The 13,269-nt window shown below is 62.8% G+C and overlaps 2 non-coding genes across 2 annotated transcripts; both read left to right on the forward strand.

Moving 5' to 3' along the window:
• The first annotated feature begins 2,114 nt into the window (after window positions 1-2,114).
• On the forward strand, window positions 2,115-2,233 carry LOC131870545 (5S ribosomal RNA). The gene has a single exon (XR_009368851.1). It is a non-coding gene; the product is annotated as a 5S ribosomal RNA (ribosomal RNA).
• Window positions 2,234-10,074: 7,841 nt separating this feature from the next.
• On the forward strand, window positions 10,075-10,193 carry LOC131870526 (5S ribosomal RNA). Its single transcript, XR_009368832.1, has one exon. It is a non-coding gene; the product is annotated as a 5S ribosomal RNA (ribosomal RNA).
• Window positions 10,194-13,269: the final 3,076 nt, after the last annotated feature.

Consider the following 13,269-nt stretch of genomic DNA (forward strand, 5'->3'; position numbering starts at 1 on the left):
ACACCCGGGGCAAACCGGGCTCCGACTTCGTGCAGGCCGCACCTTGGAGCACACTTCGGAGCGCTCCTTGGTGCGCACCATGGTGCCCACCAGGGCGCACCCGAGGCAAACCGGGCTCCGACTTCGTGCACGCCGCACCTTGGAGCACACATCGGAGCGCTCCCAGGTTCGCACCAGCGTTGCGCACCTTTGATGCGCTGCCTTCACTAATTTCCAGAAAAGGCAAAAAAAAACGATATTTTAAAATTTCCGTTCTGAAAGATAGTGAAAAAAACGGAACGCGGGTGCCATCTTGAGCCCTTCCTGATGCGCAGCCCAGGCAAGTTGTGCGCACCAAGGTGCCCACCCTGGCGGAGGTGCGCGCCCGGGGCAAACCGGGCTCCGACTTCGTGCACTGCATGGTGCCCACCAAGGCGCGCAACCCAGCCAAGGTGCCCACCGCAGCGAAGGTGCACGCGAGGTGCGCACCCGAGGTGCACACCCGGGGCAAACCGGGCTCCGACTTCGTGCACGCCGCACCTTGGAGCACACTTCAGAGCGCTCCTTGGTACGCACCAGGGCGCGCAACCCAGCCAAGGTGCTCACCCCGGCGAAGGTGCACGCGAGGTGCGCACCCGGGGCAAACCGGGCTCGGACTTCGTGCACGCCGCACCTTGGAGCACACATCGGAGCGCTCCCGGGTTCGCACCAGCATTGCGCACCTTTGATGCGCTGCCTTCACTAATTTCCAGAAAAGGCAAAAAAAAGAAAAAAATGAGATTTTAAAATTTCCGTTTTGAAAGATAGTGAAAAAAACGGAACGCGGGTGCCATCTTGAGCCCGCCCTGGTGTGCAGCCCAGGCAAGTTGTGCGCACCAAGGCACCCACCCTGGCCAAGGTGGGTCACGGGGTGGGTCCTAGGGTGGGTAACGGGGTGGGTACTAAGGTGCGTGCCAAGGTGGGTCATAGGGTGGGTGCCAAGGTGGGCACCAGGGTGGGTGTGCACCAACCCTAGCCAGGGTAGGTCACGGGGTGGTTGTCGGGGTGGGCGTCAAGGAGCCAAGGTGGGTGGCAAGTAGCCAAGTTGCGTGCCAAGGTGGGTGTCGGGGTGGGTGCCAAGGATCCAAGGTGGGTGCCAAGGAACCAAGGTGGGTGTCTGGGTGGGTGCCGAGGTGGGAGCCAGGGTGGGTCCCAAGGTGAGTGCAAAGGTGGGTGCCAGGGTCAAGGTGAGTGCCAATGTGGGTTCCAAGGTGCCAGGGTCAGGGTGAGTGCCAATGTGGGTTCAAAGGTGCTAAGTTGGGTGCGAGGTTGGGTGCGAGGGTGGGTGGGTGCCAAGGTGTGCTAGGTGGAAGCCCGGGTGGGTCGGCATCCCATGGGTGTCGAGTTGGGTGCCTGATGGGTGCTTCTTGTCAAGTTTTAGTCGTCGGGACTCATTTCGAGCCTTAGAGGTCGTTTCTTGTCCGGTTGCCCTGTCTTCGACCTGGGAACCCAATTTTGGTCCTCGGGTCCCATTTTTTTTTGTCTCGCATCCCACTTTTGGCCTGTGGCCTTTTCGGGGTCGATTCTCGTTTTGGGCATCAGAGCATGTTTCTTCTCCTAAAACCCAATATTTGTTTATTAAGTCTCGGAACACATTTTTGTTCTCGTGGACCCATCATGGGTCTTGGAACGCATTTGTGGTCCTTGGGTCCCATTTTGCATCCCGAAACTTGTGTTTTGGTGCTTGATCCCTATTTTGGGTGCCCACCTTGCACCAAGTGCGCACCCGGGGCAAACCGAGCGCCTTGGTGCACCGGGGCAAGATCGAGCGTGCACCCGAGGCGCCCCGAACATGCACCAAGGTGCACTCGGCCCACATGTGAGCGCAGGTCGTTGCGCCCGAGGTGGTGTGTGGGCACCGCGTTGCAGACGGGACACTGCACGCACACGACGCCCCCTCCAGGTGCACGCACGTAGGCCGGGCCGGGTGCACACCCGACGCCCTAGCAAGGTGCGCGCACCCGGGCAGGGCTCACACTTGGCGAACGGGGCGCACTTCGCGAGGGAGGGTGTGCACCTCGACGGGGGTGGGTGGCCGGGGTGGATTCGCACGTGGGTCGCGGTTTGCTAAGTACACACTGCGACAAGCTCATAACGGGTGCGATCATACCAGCGTTAGTGCACCGGATCCCATCAGAACTCCGCAGTTAAGCGCGCTTGGGCCGGAGTAGTACTGGGATGGGTGACCTCCCGGGAAGTCCCGGTGTTGCACCCTTTTTTAGTTTTTCGCCGGGCGTCGCAATGCTATTTGAATAAACCTTTTGCCCGTTTGCGTTCTCGTCGGGGCCGGGCCGGGCCGGGGTGCGCTGCCCGCACTACCGCGCGCGCGGGGGCGACACCGAGCGCGCACCCGAGGCGCCCCGAGCACACAGGCCACGGTGCAACCCGGGCGTTGTGCGCGCACCCCGGTGCGCCCGAGGTGCTGCGCGCGCACCCAGGTGAAATCGGTGTGCACCTCGGCCAGTGCGCGCTCGGTCGAGTCGCGCACGTTGGCCAAGGTGCACGGTGATGTTTCTTACTCTAAGGTTCCGCACCAGACGCCCGGGACAGGTGAGCGAAGCTGGGCGGGGCCGGGTGCGCGGCCGGGGCAGGTGCACGCAGCTGGAGAGAGCTTTGGAGCACACTTCGGAGCGCACCAATGATGCGCTCCATTCAAAAGTTTCCTGAAAAGGCAAAAAAAGTTGAGATTATAGAATTTCCCACTTGAGAGATTGTAAAAAAAAAAAATTTAAAATGAAGGAAACGCGGGTGCCAAGGTGTGCGCAGCCCAGCCAAGGTGTGCGCACCAAGGCGCCCACCCTGGCGAAGGTGCACGCAAGGTGCGCACCCGAGGCAAACCGGACAATTAACCCAACTTTCGACTTCGCGCGCACCTTGGAGCGCACTTCGGAGCGCTCCTTGGTGCGCACCAATCTTGGGCACCTCGGAGTGCACCATGGCGCCCACCAAGGTGCGCACCCGGGGCAAACCGAGCTCCGACTTCGTGCGCACCTTGGAGCGCACGAAAGGTGCGCACCATGGCGCCCACCAAGGTGCGCAGCCCAGCCAAGGCGTGCGCATCAAGGTGCGCACCCTGGCGAAGGTGCGCACCCGGGGCAAACCGAGCTCCGACTTCGTGCGCACCTTGGAGCGCACAAAAGGTGCGCAACCCAGCCAAGGTGTGCGCACCCCGGTCAAACCGAGCTCCGAATCGTGCGCACCAGAGGTGCACGCCATCGTGCGCACCTTGGAGCACACTTCGGAGCCCTCCTTGGTGCGCGCCGATGTTGCGCACCTCGGAGCGCACCCGGGGAAAACAATGCAATTAACCCGACTTTCGACTTCGTGGGCACCTCGGAGCGCTCTCGGGTTCGCACCTCGGAGCACACCGAGGTGCGCACCTTTGATGCGCTGCCTTCACCAATTTCCAGAAAAGGCAAGAAAACATTGAGAAGGTGTGCGCACCGAGGTGCCCACCCTGGCGAAGGTGCACGCGAGGTGCGCACCCGGGGCAAACCGGGCTCCGACTTCGTGCACGCCGCACCTTGGAGCACACTTCGGAGCGCTCCTTGGTGCGCACCAGGGCGCGCAACCCAGCCGAGGTGCCCACCCCGGCGAAGGTGCACGCGAGGTGCGCACCCGGGGCAAACCGGGCTCCGACTTCGTGCACGCCATGGTGCCCACCGCGGCGAAGGTGCACGCGAGGTGCGCACCCGGGGCAAACCGGGCTCCGACTTCGTGCACGCCGCACCTTGGAGCACACTTCGGAGCGCTCCTTGGTGCGCACCATGGTGCCCACCAGGGCGCGCAACCCCGCCGAAGGTGCACGCGAGGTGCGCACCCGGGGCAAACCGGGCTCCGACTTCGTGCACGCCGCACCTTGGAGCACACTTCGGAGCGCTCCTTGGTGCGCACCATGGTGCCCACCAGGGCGCGCAACCCCGCCGAAGGTGCACGCGAGGTGCGCACCCGGGGCAAACCGGGCTCCGACTTCGTGCACGCCATGGTGCGCACCGCGGCGAAGGTGCGCACCCGGGGCAAACCGGGCTCCGACTTCGTGCACGCCGCACCTTGGAGCACACTTCGGAGCGCTCCTTGGTGCGCACCAGGGCGCGCAACCCAGCCGAGGTGCCCACCCCGGCGAAGGTGCACGCGAGGTGCGTACCCGGGGCAAACCGGGCTCCGACTTCGTGCACGCCGCACCTTGGAGCACACTTCGGAGCGCTCCTTGGTGCGCACCATGGTGCCCACCAGGCCGCGCAACCCAGCCAAGGTGTGCGCACCAAGGTGCACGCGAGGTGCGCACCCGGGGCAAACCGGGGTCCGACTTCGTGCACGCCGCACCTTGGAGCACACATCGGGGCGCTCCCGGGTTCGCACCGGCGTTGCGCACCGTGGTGGGCACCTCGGAGCACACCAAGGTGGGCAGCGAGGTGCGCACCTTTGATGCGATGCCTTCACTAATTTCCATAAAAGGCAAAAAAAAAACGAGATTTTAAAATTTCCGTTTTGAAAGATAGTGAGAAAAAGGGAATGCTGGTGCCATCTTGAGCCCGCCCTGGTGCGCAGCCCAGCCAAGGTGTGCGCACCAAGGTGCCCACCCTGGCGAAGGTGCGCGCCCGGGCAATTAACCCAACTTCCAACTTCGCGCGCGCCAGGGTGGGAGCGCACCCAACAACCGGGCCTGGGAAGAGCCAATGCGAGAAACCCCACCAAACGCTCTGACAAAAAAAGAGGGGGCGCTCCAGTAACCCCGCTTCGGAGCGCACCCTGGGCAAACCCAGCCAAGGTGCCCACCCCGGCCAAGGTGCAGGCGAGGTGCGCACCCGGGGCAAACCGGGCTCCGACAACGTGCACGCCGCACCTTGGAGCACACTTCGTAGCGCTCCCGGGTGCGCACCTCAGAGCACACCAAGGTGGGCAGCGAGGTGCGCACCTTTGATGCGCTGCCTTCACTAATTTCCAGAAAAGGCAAAAAAAAAAGGAGATTTTAAAATTTCCGTTTTGAAAGATAGTGAAAAAAACGGAACGCGCGTGCCATCTTGAGCCCGCCCTGGTGCGCAGCCCAGGTAAGGTGCCCACCCTGGCAAAGGTGCGCACCCGGGCAATTAACCCTACTTCCGACTTCGTGCGCGCCAGGGTGGCAACCGGGCCTCGGAAGAGCCAATGCGAGAAACCCCACCAAACGCTCCGACAAAAAAAAAAAAGAGGCGGCGCTCCAATAACCCCGCTTCGGAGCGCAGCCGGGGCAAACCCAGCCAAGGTGCCCACCCCGACGAAGGTGCACGCGAGGTGCGCACCCGGGGCAAACCGGGCTCCGACAACGTGCACGCAGCACCTTGGAGCACACTTCGAAGCACTCCCGGGTGCCCACCCGTCGTTGCGCACCGTGGTGGGCAGCGAGGTGCGCACCTTTGATGCGCTGCCTTCACTAATTTCCAGAAAAAGGCAAAAAAAAATGAGATTTTAAAATTTCCGTTTTGAAAGATAGTGAAAAAAAAGGAACGCGGGTGCCATCTTGAGCCCGCCCTGGTGCGCAGCCCAGGCAAGGCATGCGCACCAAGGTGCCCACCCGAGGTGCACACCCGGGGCAAACCGGGCTCCGACTTCGTGCAGGCCGCACCTTGGAGCACACTTCGGAGCGCTCCTTGGTGCGCACCATGGTGCCCACCAGGGCGCGCAACCCAGCCAAGGTCTGCACACTAAGGTGCCCACCCCGGCGAAGGTGCACGCGAGGTGCGCACCCGGGGCAAACCGGGCTCCGACTTCGTGCACGCCATGGTGCCCACCGCGGCGAAGGTGCACGCGAGGTGCGCACCCGGGGCAAACCGGGCTCCGACTTCGTGCACGCCGCACCTTGGAGCACACTTCGGAGCGCTCCTTGGTGCGCACCATGGTGCCCACCAGGGCGCGCAACCCAGCCAAGGTGTGCGCACCAAGGTGCACGCGAGGTGCGCACCCGGGGCAAACCGGGGTCCGACTTCGTGCACGCCGCACCTTGGAGCACACATCGGAGCGCTCCCAGGTTCGCACCAGCGTTGCGCACCTTTGATGCGCTGCCTTCACTAATTTCCAGAAAAGGCAAAAAAAAACGATATTTTAAAATTTCCGTTCTGAAAGATAGTGAAAAAAACGGAACGCGGGTGCCATCTTGAGCCCTTCCTGGTGCGCAGCCCAGGCAAGTTGTGCGCACCAAGGTGCCCACCCTGGCGGAGGTGCGCGCCCGGGGCAAACCGGGCTCCGACTTCGTGCACTGCATGGTGCCCACCAAGGCGCGCAACCCAGCCAAGGTGCCCACCGCAGCGAAGGTGCACGCGAGGTGCACACCCGGGGCAAACCGGGCTCCGACTTCGTGCACGCCGCACCTTGGAGCACACTTCAGAGCGCTCCTTGGTGCGCACCAGGGCGCGCAACCCAGCCGAGGTGCCCACCCCGGCGAAGGTGCACGCGAGGTGCGCACCCGGGGCAAACCGGGCTCCGACTTCGTGCACGCCATGGTGCCCACCGCGGCGAAGGTGCGCACCCGGGGCAAACCGGGCTCCGACTTCGTGCACGCCGCACCTTGGAGCACACTTCGGAGCGCTCCTTGGTGCGCACCATGGTGCCCACCAGGCCGCGCAACCCAGCCAAGGTGTGCGCACCAAGGTGCACGCGAGGTGCGCACCCGGGGCAAACCGGGGTCCGACTTCGTGCACGCCGCACCTTGGAGCACACATCGGGGCGCTCCCGGGTTCGCACCGGCGTTGCGCACCATGGTGGGCACCTCGGAGCACACCAAGGTGGGCAGCGAGGTGCGCACCTTTGATGCGATGCCTTCACTAATTTCCATAAAAGGCAAAAAAAAAACGAGATTTTAAAATTTCCGTTTTGAAAGATAGTGAGAAAAAGGGAATGCTGGTGCCATCTTGAGCCCGCCCTGGTGCGCAGCCCAGCCAAGGTTTGCGCACCAAGGTGCCCACCCTGGCGAAGGTGCGCGCCCGGGCAATTAACCCAACTTCCAACTTCGCGCGCGCCAGGGTGGGAGCGCACCCAACAACCGGGCCTGGGAAGAGCCAATGCGAGAAACCCCACCAAACTCTCTGACAAAAAAAGAGGGGGCGCTCCAGTAACCCCGCTTCGGAGCGCACCCTGGGCAAACCCAGCCAAGGTGTGCCCACCCCGGCCAAGGTGCAGGCGAGGTGCGCACCCGGGGCAAACCGGGCTCCGACAACGTGCACGCCGCACCTTGGAGCACACTTCGTAGCGCTCCCGGGTGCGCACCTCAGAGCACACCAAGGTGGGCAGCGAGGTGCGCACCTTTGATGCGCTGCCTTCACTAATTTCCAGAAAAGGCAAAAAAAAAAGGAGATTTTAAAATTTCCGTTTTGAAAGATAGTGAAAAAAACGGAACGCGCGTGCCATCTTGAGCCCGCCCTGGTGCGCAGCCCAGGTAAGGTGCCACCCTGGCAAAGGTGCGCACCCGGGCAATTAACCCTACTTCCGACTTCGTGCGCGCCAGGGTGGCAACCGGGCCTCGGAAGAGCCAATGCGAGAAACCCCACCAAACGCTCCGACAAAAAAAGAGGCGGCGCTCCAATAACCCCGCTTCGGAGCGCAGCCGGGGCAAACCAAGCCAAGGTGCCCACCCCGACGAAGGTGCACGCGAGGTGCGCACCCGGGGCAAACCGGGCTCCGACAACGTGCACGCTAGCACCTTGGAGCACACTTCGAAGCACTCCCGGGTGCCCACCGGCGTTGCGCACCGTGGTGGGCAGCGAGGTGCGCACCTTTGATGCGCTGCCTTCACTAATTTCCAGAAAAAGGCAAAAAAACACTAATTTCCAGAAAAAGGCAAAAAAAAATGAGATTTTAAAATTTCCGTTTTGAAAGATAGTGAAAAAAAAGGAACGCGGGTGCCATCTTGAGCCCGCCCTGGTGCGCAGCCCAGGCAAGGCATGCGCACCAAGGTGCCCACCCGAGGTGCACACCCGGGGCAAACCGGGCTCCGACTTCGTGCAGGCCGCACCTTGGAGCACACTTCGGAGCGCTCCTTGGTGCGCACCATGGTGCCCACCAGGGCGCACCCGAGGCAAACCGGGCTCCGACTTCGTGCACGCCGCACCTTGGAGCACACATCGGAGCGCTCCCAGGTTCGCACCAGCGTTGCGCACCTTTGATGCGCTGCCTTCACTAATTTCCAGAAAAGGCAAAAAAAAACGATATTTTAAAATTTCCGTTCTGAAAGATAGTGAAAAAAACGGAACGCGGGTGCCATCTTGAGCCCTTCCTGATGCGCAGCCCAGGCAAGTTGTGCGCACCAAGGTGCCCACCCTGGCGGAGGTGCGCGCCCGGGGCAAACCGGGCTCCGACTTCGTGCACTGCATGGTGCCCACCAAGGCGCGCAACCCAGCCAAGGTGCCCACCGCAGCGAAGGTGCACGCGAGGTGCGCACCCGAGGTGCACACCCGGGGCAAACCGGGCTCCGACTTCGTGCACGCCGCACCTTGGAGCACACTTCAGAGCGCTCCTTGGTACGCACCAGGGCGCGCAACCCAGCCAAGGTGCTCACCCCGGCGAAGGTGCACGCGAGGTGCGCACCCGGGGCAAACCGGGCTCGGACTTCGTGCACGCCGCACCTTGGAGCACACATCGGAGCGCTCCCGGGTTCGCACCAGCATTGCGCACCTTTGATGCGCTGCCTTCACTAATTTCCAGAAAAGGCAAAAAAAAGAAAAAAATGAGATTTTAAAATTTCCGTTTTGAAAGATAGTGAAAAAAACGGAACGCGGGTGCCATCTTGAGCCCGCCCTGGTGTGCAGCCCAGGCAAGTTGTGCGCACCAAGGCACCCACCCTGGCCAAGGTGGGTCACGGGGTGGGTCCTAGGGTGGGTAACGGGGTGGGTACTAAGGTGCGTGCCAAGGTGGGTCATAGGGTGGGTGCCAAGGTGGGCACCAGGGTGGGTGTGCACCAACCCTAGCCAGGGTAGGTCACGGGGTGGTTGTCGGGGTGGGCGTCAAGGAGCCAAGGTGGGTGGCAAGTAGCCAAGTTGCGTGCCAAGGTGGGTGTCGGGGTGGGTGCCAAGGATCCAAGGTGGGTGCCAAGGAACCAAGGTGGGTGTCTGGGTGGGTGCCGAGGTGGGAGCCAGGGTGGGTCCCAAGGTGAGTGCAAAGGTGGGTGCCAGGGTCAAGGTGAGTGCCAATGTGGGTTCCAAGGTGCCAGGGTCAGGGTGAGTGCCAATGTGGGTTCAAAGGTGCTAAGTTGGGTGCGAGGTTGGGTGCGAGGGTGGGTGGGTGCCAAGGTGTGCTAGGTGGAAGCCCGGGTGGGTCGGCATCCCATGGGTGTCGAGTTGGGTGCCTGATGGGTGCTTCTTGTCAAGTTTTAGTCGTCGGGACTCATTTCGAGCCTTAGAGGTCGTTTCTTGTCCGGTTGCCCTGTCTTCGACCTGGGAACCCAATTTTGGTCCTCGGGTCCCATTTTTTTTTGTCTCGCATCCCACTTTTGGCCTGTGGCCTTTTCGGGGTCGATTCTCGTTTTGGGCATCAGAGCATGTTTCTTCTCCTAAAACCCAATATTTGTTTATTAAGTCTCGGAACACATTTTTGTTCTCGTGGACCCATCATGGGTCTTGGAACGCATTTGTGGTCCTTGGGTCCCATTTTGCATCCCGAAACTTGTGTTTTGGTGCTTGATCCCTATTTTGGGTGCCCACCTTGCACCAAGTGCGCACCCGGGGCAAACCGAGCGCCTTGGTGCACCGGGGCAAGATCGAGCGTGCACCCGAGGCGCCCCGAACATGCACCAAGGTGCACTCGGCCCACATGTGAGCGCAGGTCGTTGCGCCCGAGGTGGTGTGTGGGCACCGCGTTGCAGACGGGACACTGCACGCACACGACGCCCCCTACAGGTGCACGCACGTAGGCCGGGCCGGGTGCACACCCGACGCCCTAGCAAGGTGCGCGCACCCGGGCAGGGCTCACACTTGGCGAACGGGGCGCACTTCGCGAGGGAGGGTGTGCACCTCGACGGGGGTGGGTGGCCGGGGTGGATTCGCACGTGGGTCGCGGTTTGCTAAGTACACACTGCGACAAGCTCATAACGGGTGCGATCATACCAGCGTTAGTGCACCGGATCCCATCAGAACTCCGCAGTTAAGCGCGCTTGGGCCGAAGTAGTACTGGGATGGGTGACCTCCCGGGAAGTCCCGGTGTTGCACCCTTTTTTAGTTTTTCGCCGGGCATCGCAATGCTATTTGAATAAACCTTTTGCCCGTTTGCGTTCTCGTCGGGGCCGGGCCGGGCCGGGGTGCGCTGCCCGCACTACCGCGCGCGCGGGGGGCGACACCGAGCGCGCACCCGAGGCGCCCCGAGCACACAGGCCACGGTGCAACCCGGGCGTTGTGCGCGCACCCCGGTGCGCCCGAGGTGCTGCGCGCGCACCCAGGTGAAATCGGTGTGCACCTCGGCCAGTGCGCGCTCGGTCGAGTCGCGCACGTTGGCCAAGGTGCACGGTGATGTTTCTTACTCTAAGGTTCCGCACCAGACGCCCGGGACAGGTGAGCGAAGCTGGGCGGGGCCGGGTGCGCGGCCGGGGCAGGTGCACGCAGCTGGAGAGAGCTTTGGAGCACACTTCGGAGCGCACCAATGATGCGCTCCATTCAAAAGTTTCCTGAAAAGGCAAAAAAAGTTGAGATTATAGAATTTCCCACTTGAGAGATTGTAAAAAAAAAAAATTTAAAATGAAGGAAACGCGGGTGCCAAGGTGTGCGCAGCCCAGCCAAGGTGTGCGCACCAAGGCGCCCACCCTGGCGAAGGTGCACGCAAGGTGCGCACCCGAGGCAAACCGGACAATTAACCCAACTTTCGACTTCGCGCGCACCTTGGAGCGCACTTCGGAGCGCTCCTTGGTGCGCACCAATCTTGGGCACCTCGGAGTGCACCATGGCGCCCACCAAGGTGCGCACCCGGGGCAAACCGAGCTCCGACTTCGTGCGCACCTTGGAGCGCACGAAAGGTGCGCACCATGGCGCCCACCAAGGTGCGCAGCCCAGCCAAGGCGTGCGCATCAAGGTGCGCACCCTGGCGAAGGTGCGCACCCGGGGCAAACCGAGCTCCGACTTCGTGCGCACCTTGGAGCGCACAAAAGGTGCGCAACCCAGCCAAGGTGTGCGCACCCCGGTCAAACCGAGCTCCGAATCGTGCGCACCAGAGGTGCACGCCATCGTGCGCACCTTGGAGCACACTTCGGAGCCCTCCTTGGTGCGCGCCGATGTTGCGCACCTCGGAGCGCACCCGGGGAAAACAATGCAATTAACCCGACTTTCGACTTCGTGGGCACCTCGGAGCGCTCTCGGGTTCGCACCTCGGAGCACACCGAGGTGCGCACCTTTGATGCGCTGCCTTCACCAATTTCCAGAAAAGGCAAGAAAACATTGAGAAGGTGTGCGCACCGAGGTGCCCACCCTGGCGAAGGTGCACGCGAGGTGCGCACCCGGGGCAAACCGGGCTCCGACTTCGTGCACGCCGCACCTTGGAGCACACTTCGGAGCGCTCCTTGGTGCGCACCAGGGCGCGCAACCCAGCCGAGGTGCCCACCCCGGCGAAGGTGCACGCGAGGTGCGCACCCGGGGCAAACCGGGCTCCGACTTCGTGCACGCCATGGTGCCCACCGCGGCGAAGGTGCACGCGAGGTGCGCACCCGGGGCAAACCGGGCTCCGACTTCGTGCACGCCGCACCTTGGAGCACACTTCGGAGCGCTCCTTGGTGCGCACCATGGTGCCCACCAGGGCGCGCAACCCCGCCGAAGGTGCACGCGAGGTGCGCACCCGGGGCAAACCGGGCTCCGACTTCGTGCACGCCGCACCTTGGAGCACACTTCGGAGCGCTCCTTGGTGCGCACCATGGTGCCCACCAGGGCGCGCAACCCCGCCGAAGGTGCACGCGAGGTGCGCACCCGGGGCAAACCGGGCTCCGACTTCGTGCACGCCATGGTGCGCACCGCGGCGAAGGTGCGCACCCGGGGCAAACCGGGCTCCGACTTCGTGCACGCCGCACCTTGGAGCACACTTCGGAGCGCTCCTTGGTGCGCACCAGGGCGCGCAACCCAGCCGAGGTGCCCACCCCGGCGAAGGTGCACGCGAGGTGCGTACCCGGGGCAAACCGGGCTCCGACTTCGTGCACGCCGCACCTTGGAGCACACTTCGGAGCGCTCCTTGGTGCGCACCATGGTGCCCACCAGGCCGCGCAACCCAGCCAAGGTGTGCGCACCAAGGTGCACGCGAGGTGCGCACCCGGGGCAAACCGGGGTCCGACTTCGTGCACGCCGCACCTTGGAGCACACATCGGGGCGCTCCCGGGTTCGCACCGGCGTTGCGCACCGTGGTGGGCACCTCGGAGCACACCAAGGTGGGCAGCGAGGTGCGCACCTTTGATGCGATGCCTTCACTAATTTCCATAAAAGGCAAAAAAAAAACGAGATTTTAAAATTTCCGTTTTGAAAGATAGTGAGAAAAAGGGAATGCTGGTGCCATCTTGAGCCCGCCCTGGTGCGCAGCCCAGCCAAGGTGTGCGCACCAAGGTGCCCACCCTGGCGAAGGTGCGCGCCCGGGCAATTAACCCAACTTCCAACTTCGCGCGCGCCAGGGTGGGAGCGCACCCAACAACCGGGCCTGGGAAGAGCCAATGCGAGAAACCCCACCAAACGCTCTGACAAAAAAAGAGGGGGCGCTCCAGTAACCCCGCTTCGGAGCGCACCCTGGGCAAACCCAGCCAAGGTGCCCACCCCGGCCAAGGTGCAGGCGAGGTGCGCACCCGGGGCAAACCGGGCTCCGACAACGTGCACGCCGCACCTTGGAGCACACTTCGTAGCGCTCCCGGGTGCGCACCTCAGAGCACACCAAGGTGGGCAGCGAGGTGCGCACCTTTGATGCGCTGCCTTCACTAATTTCCAGAAAAGGCAAAAAAAAAAGGAGATTTTAAAATTTCCGTTTTGAAAGATAGTGAAAAAAACGGAACGCGCGTGCCATCTTGAGCCCGCCCTGGTGCGCAGCCCAGGTAAGGTGCCCACCCTGGCAAAGGTGCGCACCCGGGCAATTAACCCTACTTCCGACTTCGTGCGCGCCAGGGTGGCAACCGGGCCTCGGAAGAGCCAATGCGAGAAACCCCACCAAACGCTCCGACAAAAAAAGAGGCGGCGCTCCAATAACCCCGCTTCGGAGCGCAGCCGGGGCAAACCCAGCCAAGGTGCCCACCCCGACGAAGGTGCACGCGAGGTGCGCACCCGGGGCAAACCGGGC

This window comes from Cryptomeria japonica, unplaced genomic scaffold (assembly GCF_030272615.1).
Source record: "Cryptomeria japonica unplaced genomic scaffold, Sugi_1.0 HiC_scaffold_335, whole genome shotgun sequence".
Taxonomy (NCBI): domain Eukaryota; kingdom Viridiplantae; phylum Streptophyta; class Pinopsida; order Cupressales; family Cupressaceae; genus Cryptomeria; species Cryptomeria japonica.